Raw genomic sequence first — 22130 nt, 5'->3', positions numbered from 1 at the left:
TAGGTCTCCGTACAGACTAGCTTAGGACTTTAGCAGGTCTGATCGCAGGATCAGGTCCCCTGTTACATCGTAGGGATCTAGCTGAGTTCTATCGTAGGGACAGATCTCCTCTCTTTCCTTAGCTCTGGTAGCAGAACATAACAGACGCATTATTGATTCAAGAAGGAACATTCACAGCTGGTGTTATTTTGACCTAAAGTAACTTTTAGACTTATATAGCATAGATGGGGTCTTTGAGGGGCCTCATCTTCTGCTATAACATTGTAATAAATATATGTGACTGGGCTTCTGAGACTCAGACAAGAATTGTGCACTCAGACACTGGCTGTGAGTTATTCTCTTTTCTCCGATGCTTCGTATTGATTCTATTTCTCTAATTTGAACCAAAAATGGCAGACAGATTTAGAGGTAATTTGTTATCTCAATCCAAGAAGGGCTCCCACGACATTACATACAAGCAGCATACAAGATGCACACAAGATACATATAGGAGGTACAGAATCTGCCTACACTTCACATATAAGCTGCATACAAGCTGTCTACAGGATACATACAAGCTGTATACAGGATACACACAAGCTGTATACAGGATACATACAAGCTGTATACAGGATACACACAAGCTGTATACAGGATACATACAAGCTATATACAGGATACATACATACAAGCTGTATACAGGATACACACAAGCTGTATACAGGATACATACAAGCTGTATACAGGATACATACAAGCTGTATACAGGATACACACAAGCTGTATACAGGATTCACACAAGCTCTATACAGGATACACACAAGCTATATACAGGATACACACAAGCTGTATACAGGATACACACAAGCTGTATACAGGATACATACAAGCTGTATACAGGATACATACAAGCTGTATACAGGATACACACGAGCTGTATACAGGATACATACAAGCTGTATACAGGATACATACAAGCTGTATACAGGATACACACAAGCTGTATACAGGATACATACAAGCTGTATACAGGATACACACAAGCTGTATACAGGATACACACAAGAAACATACAAGCTGTATACAGGATACATACAAGCTGTATACAGGATACATACAAGACACATACAAGCTGTATACAGGATACATACAAGCTGTATACAAGATACACACAAGCTGTATACAGGATACACAAAAGCTGTATATAGGATACACACAAGCTGTATACAGGATACATACAAGACACATACAAGCTGTATACAGGATACATGCAAAACACATACAAGCTGTATACAGGATACATACAAGCTGTATACAGGATACACACAAGCTGTATAAGGGATACATAAAAGACACATACAAGCTGTATAAAGGATACACACAAGCTGTATAAAGGATAAACACAAGCTGTATACAGGACACACACAAGCTGTATACAGGATACACACAAGCTGTATAGAGGATACATACAAGACACATACAAGCTGTAAACAGGATACATACAAGACACATACAAGCTGTATACAAGATACATACAAGCTGTATACAGGATATACACAAACTGTATACAGGATACACACAAGCTGTATACAGGATACATACAAGCTGTATACAGGATATACACAAACTGTATACAGGATACACACAAGCTGTATACAGGACACAAACAAGCTGTATACAGGATACATACAAGACACATACAAGCTGTATACAGGATACACACAAGCTGTATACAGGATACATACAAGCTGTATACAGGATACATACAAGACACATAAAAGCTGTATACAGGATACACACAAGCTGTATACAGGATACATACAAGACACATACAAACTGTATACAAGATACATACAAGCTGTATACAGGATACACACAAGCTGTATACAGGATACATACAAGCTATATACAGGATACACAAAAGCTGTATACAGGATACACACAAGCTGTATGCAGTATACATACAAGCTGTATACAGGATACATACAAGCTATATACAGGATACACAAAAGCTGTATACAGGATACACACAAGCTGTATGCAGTATACATACAAGCTGTATACAGGTTACACACAAACTGTATACAGGATACATACAAGACACATACAAGCTGTACACAGAATACACACAAGCTGTATACAGGATACATACAAGCTGTATACAGGATACACAAAAGCTGTATACAGGATATATACAAGACACATACAAACTGTATACAGGATACATACAAGCTGTATAAAGGATACACACAAGACACATACAAACTGTATACAGGATACACACAAGCTGTATACAGGATACACACAAGTTGTATACAGGATATATACAAGACACATACAAGCTGTATACTGGATACCTTCAAGACACGTACAAGCTGTATACAGGATACATAAAAGACACATAAAAGCTGTATACAGGATACAAACAAGCTGTATACAGGATACACACAAGCTGTATACAGGATACACACAAGCTGTATACAGGATACACACAAGCTGTATACAGGATATATACAAGCTGTATACAGGATATATACAAGACACATACAAGCTGTATACAGGATACATAAAAGCTGTATACAGGATACATACATGCTGTATACAGGATACACACAAGCTGTATACAGGATATATACAAACTGTATACAGGATACACACAAGCTGTATACAGGATACATACAAGCTGTACACAGGATACACACAAGCTGTATACAGGATAAATACAAGCTATATACAGGATACACACAAGCTGTATACAGGATACACACAAGCTGTATACAGGATACACACTAGCTGTATAAAAGACACATACAAGCTGTATATAGGATACACACAAGACACATACAAGCTGTATACAGGATACACACAAGCTGTATACAGGATACACACAAGCTGTATACAGGATACATACAAGCTATATACAGGATACATACAAGCTGTATACAGAATACACACAAGCTGTATACAGGATACATACAAGCTGTATACAGGATACATACAAGCTGTATACAGGATACACACAAGCTGTATACAGGATACATATAAGCTGTATACAGGATACAAACAAGCTGTATACAGGATACACACAAGACACATACAAGCTGTATACAGGATACATACAAGCTGTATACAGGATACATACAAGACACATACAAGCTGTATACAGGATACATACAAGCTGTATACAGGATACATACAAGACACATACAAGCTGTATACAGGATACATACAAGCTGTATACAAGATACACACAAGCTGTATACAGGATACACAAAAGCTGTATATAGGATACACACAAGCTGTATACAGGATACATACAAGACACATACAAGCTGTATACAGGATACATGCAAAACACATACAAGCTGTATACAGGATACATACAAGCTGTAGACAGGATACATACAAGACACATACAAGCTGTATACAGGATACACACAAGCTGTATACGGGATACATAAAAGACACATACAAGCTGTATACAGGATACACACAAGCTGTATAAAGGATAAACACAAGCTGTATACAGGACACACACAAGCTGTATACAGGATACACACAAGCTGTATAGAGGATACATACAAGACACATACAAGCTGTAAACAGGATACATACAAGACACATACAAGCTGTATACAGGATAAACACAAGCTGTATACAGGATACATACAAGCTGTATACAGGATACACAGAAGCTATATACAGGATACACACAAGCTGTATACAGGACACACACAAGACACATACAAGCTGTATACAGGATATACACAAACTGTATACAGGATACACACAAGCTGTATACAGGATACATACAAGCTGTATACAGGATATACACAAACTGTATACAGGATACACACAAGCTGTATACAGGACACAAACAAGCTGTATACAGGATACATACAAGACACATACAAGCTGTATACAGGATACATACAAGACACATACAAGCTGTATACAGGATACACACAAGCTGTATACAGGATACATACAAGACACATACAAGCTGTATACAGGATACACACAAGCTGTATACAGGATACATACAAGACACATACAAACTGTATACAGGATACACACAAGCTGCATACAGGATACATACAAGACACATACAAACTGTATACAGGATACACACAAGCTGCATACAGGATACACACAAGCTGTATACAGGATACACACAAGCTGTATACAGGATACATACAAGCTATATACAGGATACATACAAGACACATACAAGCTGTATACAGGATACATACAAGCTGTATACAGGATACATACAAGACACATACAAGCTGTATACAGGATACATACAAGCTGTATACAGGATACATACAAGACACATACAAGCTGTATACAGGATACATACAAGCTGTATACAAGATACACACAAGCTGTATACAGGATACACAAAAGCTGTATATAGGATACACACAAGCTGTATACAGGATACATACAAGACACATACAAGCTGTATACAGGATACATGCAAAACACATAAAAGCTGTATACAGGATACATACAAGCTGTATACAGGATACATACAAGACACATACAAGCTGTATACAGGATACACACAAGCTGTATACGGGATACATAAAAGACACATACAAGCTGCATACAGGATACACACAAGCTGTATACGGGATACATAAAAGACACATACAAGCTGTATACAGGATACACACAAGCTGTATAAAGGATAAACACAAGCTGTATACAGGACACACACAAGCTGTATACAGGATACACACAAGCTGTATAGAGGATACATACAAGCTGTATACAGGATACATACAAGCTGTATACAGGATACATACAAGACACATACAAGCTGTAAATAGGATACATACAAGACACATACAAGCTGTATACAGGATACACACAAGCTGTATACAGGACACATACAAGCTGTATACAGGACACACAGAAGCTATATACAGGATACACACAAGCTGTATACAGGATACACACAAGCTGTATACAGGATACATACAAGCTGTATACAGGATATACACAAACTGTATACAGGACACACACAAGCTGTATACAGGATACATACAAGCTGTATAGAGGATACATACAAGACACATACAAGCTGTAAACAGGATACATACAAGACACATACAAGCTGTATACAGGATAAACACAAGCTGTATACAGGATACATACAAGCTGTATACAGGATACACAGAAGCTATATACAGGATACACACAAGCTGTATACAGGACACACACAAGACACATACAAGCTGTATACAGGATATACACAAACTGTATACAGGATACACACAAGCTGTATACAGGATACATACAAGCTGTATACAGGATATACACAAACTGTATACAGGATACACACAAGCTGTATACAGGACACAAACAAGCTGTATACAGGATACATACAAGACACATACAAGCTGTATACAGGATACATACAAGACACATACAAGCTGTATACAGGATACACACAAGCTGTATACAGGATACATACAAGACACATACAAGCTGTATACAGGATACACACAAGCTGTATACAGGATACATACAAGACACATACAAACTGTATACAGGATACACACAAGCTGCATACAGGATACATACAAGACACATACAAACTGTATACAGGATACACACAAGCTGCATACAGGATACACACAAGCTGTATACAGGATACACACAAGCTGTATACAGGATACATACAAGCTATATACAGGATACATACAAGACACATACAAGCTGTATACAGGATACATACAAGCTGTATACAGGATACATACAAGACACATACAAGCTGTATACAGGATACATACAAGCTGTATACAGGATACATACAAGACACATACAAGCTGTATACAGGATACATACAAGCTGTATACAAGATACACACAAGCTGTATACAGGATACACAAAAGCTGTATATAGGATACACACAAGCTGTATACAGGATACATACAAGACACATACAAGCTGTATACAGGATACATGCAAAACACATAAAAGCTGTATACAGGATACATACAAGCTGTATACAGGATACATACAAGACACATACAAGCTGTATACAGGATACACACAAGCTGTATACGGGATACATAAAAGACACATACAAGCTGCATACAGGATACACACAAGCTGTATACGGGATACATAAAAGACACATACAAGCTGTATACAGGATACACACAAGCTGTATAAAGGATAAACACAAGCTGTATACAGGACACACACAAGCTGTATACAGGATACACACAAGCTGTATAGAGGATACATACAAGCTGTATACAGGATACATACAAGCTGTATACAGGATACATACAAGACACATACAAGCTGTAAATAGGATACATACAAGACACATACAAGCTGTATACAGGATACACACAAGCTGTATACAGGACACATACAAGCTGTATACAGGACACACAGAAGCTATATACAGGATACACACAAGCTGTATACAGGATACACACAAGCTGTATACAGGATACATACAAGCTGTATACAGGATATACACAAACTGTATACAGGACACACACAAGCTGTATACAGGATACATACAAGCTGTATACAGGATATACACAAACTGTATACAGGATGCACAAAAGCTGTATACAGGACACAAACAAGCTGTATACAGGATACATACAAGACACATACAAGCTGTATACAGGATACACACAAGCTGTATACAGGATACATACAAGACACATACAAGCTGTATACAGGATACACACAAGCTGTATACAGGATACATACAAGCTGTTTACAGGATACATACAAGACACATAAAATCTGTATACAGGATACACACAAGCTGTATACAGGATACATACAAGACACATACAAACTGTATACAGGATACATACAAGCTGTATACAGGATACACACAAGCTGTATACAGGATACACACAAGCTGTATACAGGATACATACAAGCTATATACAGGATACACACAAGCTGTATACAGGATACACACAAGTTGTATGCAGTATACATACAAGCTGTATACAGGATACATACAAGCTGTATACAGGTTACACACAAACTGTATACAGGATACATGCAAGACACATACAAGCTGTATACAGGTTACACACAAGCTGTATACAGGATACATACAAGACACATACAAGCTGTACACAGAATACACACACGCTGTATACAGGATATATACAAGCTGTATACAGGATACACACAAGCTGTATACAGGATATATACAAGACACATACAAGCTGTATACAGGATACATAAAAGCTGTATACAGGATACATACAAGACATAACAAGCTGTATACAGGATACACACAAGCTGTATACAGGATACATACAAGCTATATACAGGATACACAAAAGCTATATACAGGATACACACAAGCTGTATACAGGATACACACAAGCTGTATGCAGTATACATACAAGCTGTATACAGGATACATACAAGCTGTATACAGGTTACACACAAACTGTATACAGGATACATACAAGACACATACAAGCTGTATACAGGATACACACAAGCTGTATACAGGATACACACAAGCTGTATACAGGATACATACAAGACACATACAAGCTGTATACAGGATACATGCAAAACACATAAAAGCTGTATACAGGATACATACAAGCTGTATACAGGATACATACAAGACACATACAAGCTGTAGACAGGATACACACAAGCTGTATACGGGATACATAAAAGACACATACAAGCTGCATACAGGATACACACAAGCTGTATACGGGATACATAAAAGACACATACAAGCTGTATACAGGATACACACAAGCTGTATAAAGGATAAACACAAGCTGTATACAGGACACACACAAGCTGTATACAGGACACACACAAGCTGTATACAGGATACACACAAGCTGTATAGAGGATACATACAAGCTGTATACAGGATACATACAAGCTGTATACAGGATACATACAAGACACATACAAGCTGTAAATAGGATACATACAAGACACATACAAGCTGTATACAGGATACACACAAGCTGTATACAGGACACATACAAGCTGTATACAGGACACACAGAAGCTATATACAGGACACACAAGCTGTATACAGGATACACACAAGCTGTATACAGGATACATACAAGCTGTATACAGGATATACACAAACTGTATACAGGACACACACAAGCTGTATACAGGATACATACAAGCTGTATACAGGATATACACAAACTGTATACAGGATGCACACAAGCTGTATACAGGACACAAACAAGCTGTATACAGGATACATACAAGACACATACAAGCTGTATACAGGATACACACAAGCTGTATACAGGATACATACAAGCTGTTTACAGGATACATACAAGACACATAAAATGTGTATACAGGATACACACAAGCTGTATACAGGATACATACAAGACACATACAAACTGTATACAGGATACATACAAGCTGTATACAGGATACACACAAGCTGTATACAGGATACACACAAGCTGTATACAGGATACATACAAGCTATATACAGGATACACACAAGCTGTATACAGGATACACACAAGCTGTATGCAGTATACATACAAGCTGTATACAGGATACATACAAGCTGTATACAGGTTACACACAAACTGTATACAGGATACATGCAAGACACATACAAGCTGTATACAGGTTACACACAAGCTGTATACAGGATACATACAAGACACATACAAGCTGTACACAGAACACACACACGCTGTATACAGGATACATACAAGCTGTATACAGGATACACACAAGCTGTATACAGGATATATACAAGACACATACAAGCTGTATACAGGATACACACAAGCTGCATACAGGATACACACAAGACACATACAAACTGTATACAGGATACATAAAAGCTGTATACAGGATACATACAAGACATAACAAGCTGTATACAGGATACACACAAGCTGTATACAGGATACATACAAGCTATATACAGGATACACACAAGCTGTATACAGGATACACACAAGCTGTATACAGGATACACACAAGCTGTATGCAGTATACATACAAGCTGTATACAGGATACATACAAGCTGTATACAGGTTACACACAAACTGTATACAGGATACATACAAGACACATACAAGCTGTATACAGGATACACACAAGCTGTATACAGGATACACACAAGCTGTATACAGGATACATACAAGACACATACAAGCTGTACACAGAATACACACACGCTGTATACAGGATACATACAAGCTGTATACAGGATACACACAAGACACATACAAACTGTATACAGGATACACACAAGTTGTATACAGGATATATACAAGCTGTATACAGGATATATACAAGACACATACAAGCTGTATACAGAATACAAACAAGACATAACAAGCTGTATACAGGATACACACAAGCTGTATACAGGATACATACATGCTGTATACAGGATATGCACAAGCTGTATACAGGATACATACAAGCTGTATACAGGATACACACAAGCTGTATACAGGATACATACAAGCGGTATACAGGATACACACTAGCTGTATAAAAGACACATACAAGCTGTATACAGGATACACACAAGCTTTATACAGGATACACACAAGCTGTATACAGGATACACACAAGCTGTATACAGGATACATACAAGACACATACAAACTGTATACAGGATACAAACAAGCTGTATGCAGGATACACACAAGCTGTATACAGGATATATACAAGACACATACAAGCTGTATACTGGATACCTTCAAGACACGTACAAGCTGCATACAGGATACATAAAAGACACATACAAGCTGTATACAGGATACAAACAAGCTGTATACAGGATACACACAAGCTGTATACAGGATACACACAAGCTGTATACAGGATATATACAAGCTGTATACAGGATATATACAAGACACATACAAGCTGTATACAGGATACATAAAAGCTGTATACAGGATACATACATGCTGTATACAGGATACACACAAGCTGTATACAGGATATATACAAACTGTATACAGGATATATACAAGCTATATACAGGATACACACAAGCTGTATACAGGATACATACAAGCTGTATACAGGATACACACAAGCTGTATACAGGATACACACTAGCTGTATAAAAGACACATACAAGCTGTATACAGGATACACACAAGCTGTATACAGGATGCATACAAGCTATATACAGGATACATACAAGCTGTATACAGAATACACACAAGCTGTATACAGGATACATACAAGCTGTATACAGGATACATACAAGCTGTATACAGGATAAACACAAGCTGTATACAGGATACATACAAGCTGTATACAGGATACACACAAGCTGTATACAGGATACACACAAGACACATACAAGCTGTATACAGGATACAAACCAGCTGTATACAGGATACATACAAGACACATACAAGCTGTATACAGGATACATACAAGCTGTATACAGGATACATACAAGACACATACAAGCTGTATACAGGATACATACAAGCTGTATACAAGATACACACAAGCTGTATACAGGATATACACAAGCTGTATACAGGATACATACAAGACACATACAAGCTGTATACAGGATACATGCAAAACACATACAAGCTGTATACAGGATACATACAAGTTGTATACAGGATACATACAAGACACATACAAGCTGTATACAGGATACACACAAGCTGTATACGGGATACATAAAAGACACATACAAGCTGTATACAGGATACACACAAGCTGTATAAAGCATAAACACAAGCTGTATACAGGACACACACAAGCTGTATACAGGATACACACAAGCTGTATACAGGATATACACAAGCTGTATAGAGGATACATACAAGACACATACAAGCTGTAAACAGGATACATACAAGACACATACAAGCTGTATACAGGATACACACAAGCTGTATACAGGACACATACAAACTGTATACAGGATACACAGAAGCTATATACAGGATACACACAAGCTGTATACAGGATACACACAAGCTGTATACAGGACACATACAAGCTGTATACAGGATACATACAAGCTGTATACAGGATACATACATGACACATACAAGCTGTATACAGGATACATACAAGCTGTATACGGGATATACACAAGCTGTATACAGGATACACACAAGCTGTATACAGGATACATACAAGCTGTATACAGGATACACACAAGCTGTATACAGGATACATACAAGACACATACAAGCTGTAAACAGGATACATACAAGACACATACAAGCTGTATACAGGATACACACAAGCTGTATACAGGACACATACAAGCTGTATACAGGATACACGGAAGCTATATACAGGATACACACAAGCTGTATACAGGATACACACAAGCTGTATACAGGATACATACAAGCTGTATACAGGATTTACACAAACTGTATACAGGATACACACAAGCTGTATACAGGATACATACAAGCTGTATACAGGATATAGACAAACTGTATACAGGATACACACAAGCTGTATACAGGACACAAACAAGCTGTATACAGTATACATACAAGCTGTATACAGGATACATACAAGACACATACAAGCAGTATACAGGATACACACAAGCTGTATACAGGATACATACAAGACACATACAAGCTGTATACAGGATACACACAAGCTGTATACAGGATACATACAAGCTGTATACAGGATACATACAAGACACATAAAAGCTGTATACAGGATACACACAAGCAGCATAGAGGATACACACAAGCTATATACAGGATACACAAGCTGTATACAGGATACATACAAGACACATACAAACTGTATACAGGATACATACAAGCTGTATACAGGATACACACAAGCTGTATACAGGATACATACAAGCTATATACAGGATACACACAAGCTGTATACAGGAAACACACAAGCTGTATGCAGTATACATACAAGCTGTATACAGGATACATAGAAGCTGTATACAGGTTACACACAAACTGTATACAGGATACATACAAGACACATACAAGCTGTATACAGGATACACACAAGCTGTATACAGGTTACACACAAGCTGTATACAGGATACATACAAGACACATACAAGCTGTACACAGAATACACACACGCTGTATACAGGATACATACAAGCTGTATACAGGATATATACAAGACACATACAAACTGTATACAGGATACATACAAGCTGTATACAGGATACACACAAGACACATACAAACTGTATACAGGATACACACAAGCTGTATACAGGATACACACAAGCTGTATACAGGATACATACAAGCTGTATACAGGATACATACAAGCTATATACAGGATATACACAAACTGTATACAGGATACACACAAGCTGTATACAGGATACATACAAGCTGTATACAGGATACATACAAGCTGTATACAGGATACATACAAGACACATACAAGCTGTATACAGGATACACACAAGCTGTATACAGGATACATACAAGACACATACAAGCTGTATACAGGATACACACAAGCTGTATACAGGATACATACAAGCTGTATACAGGATACATACAAGACACATAAAAGCTGTATACAGGATACACACAAGCTGTATACAGGATACATACAAGACACATACAAACTGTATACAGGATACATACAAGCTGTATACAGGATACACACAAGCTGTATACAGGATACACACAAGCTGTATACAGGATACATACAAGCTAGATACAGGATACACACAAGCTGTATACAGGATACACACAAGCTGTATGCAGTATACATACCAGCTGTATGCAGGATACATACAAGTTGTATACAGGTTACACACAAACTGTATACAGGATACATACAAGACACATACAAGCTGTATACAGGATACACACAAGCTGTATACAGGATACATACAAGACACATACAAGCTGTATACAGGATACACACAAGCTGTATACAGGATACATACAAGCTGTATACAGGATACATACAAGACACATAAAAGCTGTATACAGGATACACACAAGCTGTATACAGGATACATACAAGACACATACAAACTGTATACAGGATACATACAAGCTGTATACAGGATACACACAAGTTGTATACAGGATATATACAAGCTGCATACAGGATATATACAAGACACATACAAGCTGTATACAGAATACATACAAGCTGTATACAGGATACATACAAGACACATACAAGCTGTATACAGGATACACACAAGCTGTACACAGAATACACACACGCTGTATACAGGATACATACAAGCTGTATACAGGATATATACAAGACACATTCAAACTGTATACAGGATACATACAAGCTGTATACAGGATACACACAAGACACATACAAACTGTATACAGGATACACAGAAGCTATATACAGGATACATACAAGACACATACAAGCTGTACACAGAATACACACACGCTGTATACAGGATACATACAAGCTGTATACAGGATACACACAAGCTGTATACAGGATATATACAAGACACATACAAGCTGTATACAGGATACATAAAAGCTGTATACAGGATACATACAAGACATAACAAGCTGTATACAGGATACACACAAGCTGTATACAGGATACATACAAGCTGTATACAGGATACATACAAGCTGTATACAGGATATACACAAACTGTATACAGGATACACACAAGCTGTATACAGGATACATACAAGCTGTATACAGGATACATACAAGCTGTATACAGGATACATACAAGACACATACAAGCTGTATACAGGATACACACAAGCTGTATACAGGATACATACAAGACACATACAAGCTGTATACAGGATACACACAAGCTGTATACAGGATACATACAAGCTGTATACAGGATACATACAAGACACATAAAAGCTGTATACAGGATACACACAAGCTGTATACAGGATACATACAAGACACATACAAACTGTATACAGGATACATACAAGCTGTATACAGGATACACACAAGCTGTATACAGGATACACACAAGCTGTATACAGGATACATACAAGCTATATACAGGATACACACAAGCTGTATACAGGATACACACAAGCTGTATGCAGTATACATACCAGCTGTATGCAGGATACATACAAGTTGTATACAGGTTACACACAAACTGTATACAGGATACATACAAGACACATACAAGCTGTATACAGGATACACACAAGCTGTATACAGGTTACACACAAGCTATATACAGGATACATACAAGACACATACAAGCTGTACACAGAATACACACACGCTGTATACAGGATACATACAAGCTGTATACAGGATATATACAAAATTAAATAAACACAATTCATAGGCAGGGTAGTATATAGATCACCATGTGAATATATATATATATGAACTATTATAAGCTCTATAAATACTACCAAATAGTGGACTGAATAAGCTCCATCGTCAGAAAAAGTATACAAAACAGAAAAAGAAAAAGACGAAACCAGAGCCTCAAAATATATAAAGATATTAAATTCATAAGTTTATTATAAATATGCATACAGCAAAAGAAGGGGGTTATGTGTGCAAAATATGCGAAGTATAAAATACCCCACCCCACATGGCACAACTTAACAACAGATCCTTAATTGCGCAATTGTAAAAAACGCAACATATCAATATTAATTAGTAATAGGCTAAATGAATGCACCTAGTGGTGCCTATTGCCCTCTGCTGCCTCCAATTCCAATCTCCAGTCATTCATAGTACGATAATAATGTACATACCAAAGGCTTCCAAGGGGTCACAGGGCAGTCAATGGGAAAAAAGAAGGGTCCGTCCAAGGAGTGCACACGTGGGGCAGGAAAAGCAGGATATATACAAGACACATACAAACTGTATACAGGATACATACAAGCTGTATACAGGATACACACAAGACACATACAAACTGTATACAGGATACACACAAGCTGTATACAGGATACACACAAGTTGTATACAGGATATATACAAGCTGTATACAGGATATATACAAGACACATACAAGCTGTATACAGAATACATACAAGCTGTATACAGGATACATACAAGACACATACAAGCTGTATACAGGATACACACAAGCTGTACACAGAATACACACACGCTGTATACAGGATACATACAAGCTGTATACAGGATATATACAAGACACATACAAACTGTATACAGGATACATACAAGCTGTATACAGGATGCACACAAGACACATACAAACTGTATACAGGATACATAGAAGCTATATACAGGATACATACAAGCTGTATACAGAATACAAACAAGACATAACAAGCTGTATACAGGATACACACAAGCTGTATACAGGATACATACAAGACACATACAAGCTGTACACAGAATACACACACGCTGTATACAGGATACATACAAGCTGTATACAGGATATATACAAGACACATACAAACTGTATACAGGATACACAGAAGCTATATACAGGATACATACAAGCTGTATACAGGATACATACAAGCTGTATACAGGATATACACAAGCTGTATACAGGATACACACAAGCTGTATACAGGATACACACAAGCTGTATACAGGATACATACAAGCTGTATACAGGATACACACAAGCTGTATACAGGATACATACAAGACACATACAAGCTGTAAACAGGATACATACAAAACACATACAAGCTGTATACAGGATACACACAAGCTGTATACAGGATACATACAAGACACATACAAGCTGTAAACAGGATACATACAAGACACATACAAGCTGTATACAGGATACACACAAGCTGTATACAGGACACATACAAGCTGTATACAGGATACATGGAAGCTATATACAGGATACACACAAGCTGTATACAGGATACACACAAGCTGTATACAGGATACATACAAGCTGTATACAGGATATACACAAACTGTATACAGGATACACACAAGCTGTATACAGGATACATACAAGCTGTATACAGTATACATACAAGCTGTATACAGGATATACACAAACTGTATACAGGATGCACACAAGCTGTATACAGGACACAAACAAGCTGTATACAGTATACATACAAGCTGTATACAGGATACATACAAGACACATACAAGCTGTATACAGGATACACACAAGCTGTATACAGGATACATACAAGACACATACAAGCTGTATACAGGATACACACAAGCTGTATACAGGATACACACAAGCTGTATACAGGATACACACTAGCTGTATAAAAGACACATACAAGCTGTATATAGGATACACACAAGACACATACAAGCTGTATACATGATACACACAAGCTTTATACAGGATACACAAGCTGTATACAGGATACACACAAGCTGTATACAGTATACATACAAGACACATACAAACTGTATACAGGATACAAACAAGCTGTATGCAGGATACACACAAGCTGTATACAGGATATATACAAGACACATACAAGCTGTATACTGGATACCTTCAAGACACATACAAGCTGTATACAGGATACATAAAAGACACATACAAGCTGTATATAGGATACAAACAAGCTGTATACAGGATACACACAAGCTGTATACAGGATACACACAAGCTGTATACAGGATATATACAAGCTGTATACAGGATATATACAAGACACATACAAGCTGTATACAGGATACATAAAAGCTGTATACAGGATACATACATGCTGTATACAGGATACACACAAGCTGTATACAGGATATATACAAGACACATACAAGCTGTATACTGGATACCTTCAAGACACGTACAACCTGTATACAGGATACAAACAAGCTGTATACAGGATACACACAAGCTGTATACAGGATACACACAAGCTGTATACAGGATAGACACAAGCTGTATACAGGATACACACAAGACACATACAAGCTGTATACAGGATACATACAAGATGTATACAGGATACACACAAGCTGTATACAGGATACATACAAGCTATATACAGGATACAAACAAGCTGTATACAGGATACACACAAGCTGTATACAAGACACATACAAGCTGTATACAGGATACATACAAGCTGTATACAGGATACATACAAGACATAACAAGCTGTATACAGAATACATACAAGCTGTATACAGGATACACACAAGACACATACAAGCTGTATACAGGATACAAACAAGCTGTATACAGGATACACACAAGCTGTATACAGGATACATATTAGCTGTATACGGGATACACACAAGCTGTATACAGGATACACACAAGCTTTATACAGGATACACACAAGCTGTATACAGGATACACACAAGCTGTATACAGGATACATACAAGCTGTATACAGGATACACACAAGCTGTATACAGGATACAAACAAACTGTATACAGGATACAAACAAGCTGTATGCAGGATACACGCAAGCTGTATACAGGATATATACAAGACACATACAAGCTGTATACTGGATACCTTCAAGACACGTACAACCTGTATACAGGATACAAACAAGCTGTATACAGGATACACACAAGCTGTATACAGGATACACACAAGCTGTATACAGGATAGACACAAGCTGTATACAGGATACACACAAGACACATACAAGCTGTATACAGGATACATACAAGATGTATACAGGATACACACAAGCTGTATACAGGATACATACAAGCTATATACAGGATACAAACAAGCTGTATACAGGATACACACAAGCTGTATACAAGACACATACAAGCTGTATACAGGATACATACAAGCTGTATACAGGATACATACAAGACATAACAAGCAGTATACAGAATACATACAAGCTGTATACAGGATACATACAAGACACATACAAGCTGTATACAGGATACACACAAGCTGTATACAGGATACATACAAGCTGTATACAGGATACATACAAGACACATAAAAGCTGTATACAGGATACACACAAGCTGTATACAGGATACATACAAGACACATACAAACTGTATACAGGATACATACAAGCTGTATACAGGATACACACAAGCTGTATACAGGATACACACAAGCTGTATACAGGATACATACAAGCTATATACAGGATACACACAAGCTGTATACAGGATACACACAAGCTGTATGCAGTATACATACCAGCTGTATGCAGGATACATACAAGTTGTATACAGGTTACACACAAACTGTATACAGGATACATACAAGACACATACAAGCTGTATACAGGATACACACAAGCTGTATACAGGTTACACACAAGCTATATACAGGATACATACAAGACACATACAAGCTGTACACAGAATACACACACGCTGTATACAGGATACATACAAGCTGTATACAGGATATATACAAAATTAAATAAACACAATTCATAGGCAGGGTAGTATATAGATCACCATGTGAATATATATATATATGAACTATTATAAGCTCTATAAATACTACCAAATAGTGGACTGAATAAGCTCCATCGTCAGAAAAAGTATACAAAACAGAAAAAGAAAAAGACGAAACCAGAGCCTCAAAATATATAAAGATATTAAATTCATAAGTTTATTATAAATATGCATACAGCAAAAGAAGGGGGTTATGTGTGCAAAATATGCGAAGTATAAAATACCCCACCCCACATGGCACAACTTAACAACAGATCCTTAATTGCGCAATTGTAAAAAACGCAACATATCAATATTAATTAGTAATAGGCTAAATGAATGCACCTAGTGGTGCCTATTGCCCTCTGCTGCCTTCAATTCCAATCTCCAGTCATTCATAGTATGATAATAATGTACATACCAAAGGCTTCCAAGGGGTCACAGGGCAGTCAATGGGAAAAAAGAAGGGTCCGTCCAAGGAGTGCACACGTGGGGCAGGAAAAGCAGGATATATACAAGACACATACAAACTGTATACAGGATACATACAAGCTGTATACAGGATACACACAAGACACATACAAACTGTATACAGGATACACACAAGCTGTATACAGGATACACACAAGTTGTATACAGGATATATACAAGCTGTATACAGGATATATACAAGACACATACAAGCTGTATACAGAATACATACAAGCTGTATACAGGATACATACAAGACACATACAAGCTGTATACAGGATACACACAAGCTGTACACAGAATACACACACGCTGTATACAGGATACATACAAGCTGTATACAGGATATATACAAGACACATACAAACTGTATACAGGATACATACAAGCTGTATACAGGATGCACACAAGACACATACAAACTGTATACAGGATACATAGAAGCTATATACAGAATACATACAAGCTGTATACAGAATACAAACAAGACATAACAAGCTGTATACAGGATACACACAAGCTGTATACAGGATACATACAAGACACATACAAGCTGTACACAGAATACACACACGCTGTATACAGGATACATACAAGCTGTATACAGGATATATACAAGACACATACAAACTGTATACAGGATACACAGAAGCTATATACAGGATACATACAAGCTGTATACAGGATACATACAAGCTGTATACAGGATATACACAAGCTGTATACAGGATACACACAAGCTGTATACAGGATACACACAAGCTGTATACAGGATACATACAAGCTGTATACAGGATACACACAAGCTGTATACAGGATACATACAAGACACATACAAGCTGTAAACAGGATACATACAAAACACATACAAGCTGTATACAGGATACACACAAGCTGTATACAGGATACATACAAGACACATACAAGCTGTAAACAGGATACATACAAGACACATACAAGCTGTATACAGGATACACACAAGCTGTATACAGGACACATACAAGCTGTATACAGGATACATGGAAGCTATATACAGGATACACACAAGCTGTATACAGGATACACACAAGCTGTATACAGGATACATACAAGCTGTATACAGGATATACACAAACTGTATACAGGATACACACAAGCTGTATACAGGATACATACAAGCTGTATACAGGATATACACAAACTGTATACAGGACGCACACAAGCTGTATACAGGACACAAACAAGCTGTATACAGGATACATACAAGACACATACAAGCTGTATACAGGATACACACAAGCTGTATACAGGATACATACAAGACACATACAAGCTGTATACAGGATACACACAAGCTGTATACAGGATACACACAAACTGTATACAGGATACACACTAGCTGTATAAAAGACACATACAAGCTGTATATAGGATACACACAAGACACATACAAGCTGTATACATGATACACACAAGCTTTATACAGGATACACAAGCTGTATACAGGATACACACAAGCTGTATACAGGATACATACAAGACACATACAAACTGTATACAGGATACAAACAAGCTGTATGCAGGATACACACAAGCTGTATACAGGATATATACAAGACACATACAAGCTGTATACTGGATACCTTCAAGACACATACAAGCTGTATACAGGATACATAAAAGACACATACAAGCTGTATATAGGATACAAACAAGCTGTATACAGGATACACACAAGCTGTATACAGGATACACACAAGCTGTATACAGGATATATACAAGCTGTATACAGGATATATACAAGACACATACAAGCTGTATACAGGATACATAAAAGCTGTATACAGGATACATACATGCTGTATACAGGATACACACAAGCTGTATACAGTATATATACAAGACACATACAAGCTGTATACTGGATACCTTCAAGACACGTACAACCTGTATACAGGATACAAACAAGCTGTATACAGGATACACACAAGCTGTATACAGGATACACACAAGCTGTATACAGGATAGACACAAGCTGTATACAGGATACACACAAGACACATACAAGCTGTATACAGGATACATACAAGATGTATACAGGATACACACAAGCTGTATACAGGATACATACAAGCTATATACAGGATACAAACAAGCTGTATACAGGATACACACAAGCTGTATACAAGACACATACAAGCTGTATACAGGATACATACAAGCTGTATACAGGATACATACAAGACATAACAAGCTGTATACAGAATACATACAAGCTGTATACAGGATACACACAAGACACATACAAGCTGTATACAGGATACAAACAAGCTGTATACAGGATACACACAAGCTGTATACAGGATACATATTAGCTGTATACGGGATACACACAAGCTGTATACAGGATACACACAAGCTTTATACAGGATACACACAAGCTGTATACAGGATACACACAAGCTGTATACAGGATACATACAAGCTGTATACAGGATACACACAAGCTGTATACAGGATACAAACAAACTGTATACAGGATACAAACAAGCTGTATGCAGGATACACACAAGCTGTATACAGGATATATACAAGACACATACAAGCTGTATACTGGATACCTTCAAGACACGTACAACCTGTATACAGGATACAAACAAGCTGTATACAGGATACACACAAGCTGTATACAGGATAGACACAAGCTGTATACAGGATACACACAAGACACATACAAGCTGTATACAGGATACATACAAGATGTATACAGGATACACACAAGCTGTATACAGGATACATACAAGCTATATACAGGATACAAACAAGCTGTATACAGGATACACACAAGCTGTATACAAGACACATACAAGCTGTATACAGGATACATACAAGCTGTATACAGGATACATACAAGACATAACAAGCTGTATACAGAATACATACAAGCTGTATACAGGATACACACAAGACACATACAAGCTGTATACGTGATACAAACAAGCTGTATACAGGATACACACAAGCTGTATACAGGATACATATTAGCTGTATACGGGATACACACAAGCTGTATACAGGATACACACAAGCTTTATACAGGATACACACAAGCTGTATACAGGATACACACAAGCTGTATACAGGATACATACAAGCTGTATACAGGATACACACAAGCTGTATACAGGATACATACAAGCTGTATACAGGATACATACAAGCTGTATACAGAATACACACAAGCTGTATACAGGACACACACAAGCTGTATACAGGATACACACAAGTTGTATACAGGATACATACAAGCTGTATACAGGATACATACAAGCTGTATACAGGGTACATACAAGC

Source organism: Phyllobates terribilis, unplaced genomic scaffold (assembly GCF_046119375.1).
Source record: "Phyllobates terribilis strain yellow unplaced genomic scaffold, ASM4611937v1 Scaffold_10__3_contigs__length_209671492, whole genome shotgun sequence".
Classification (NCBI taxonomy): Eukaryota; Metazoa; Chordata; class Amphibia; order Anura; family Dendrobatidae; genus Phyllobates; species Phyllobates terribilis.
This window is presented reverse-complemented; position numbering follows the sequence as displayed.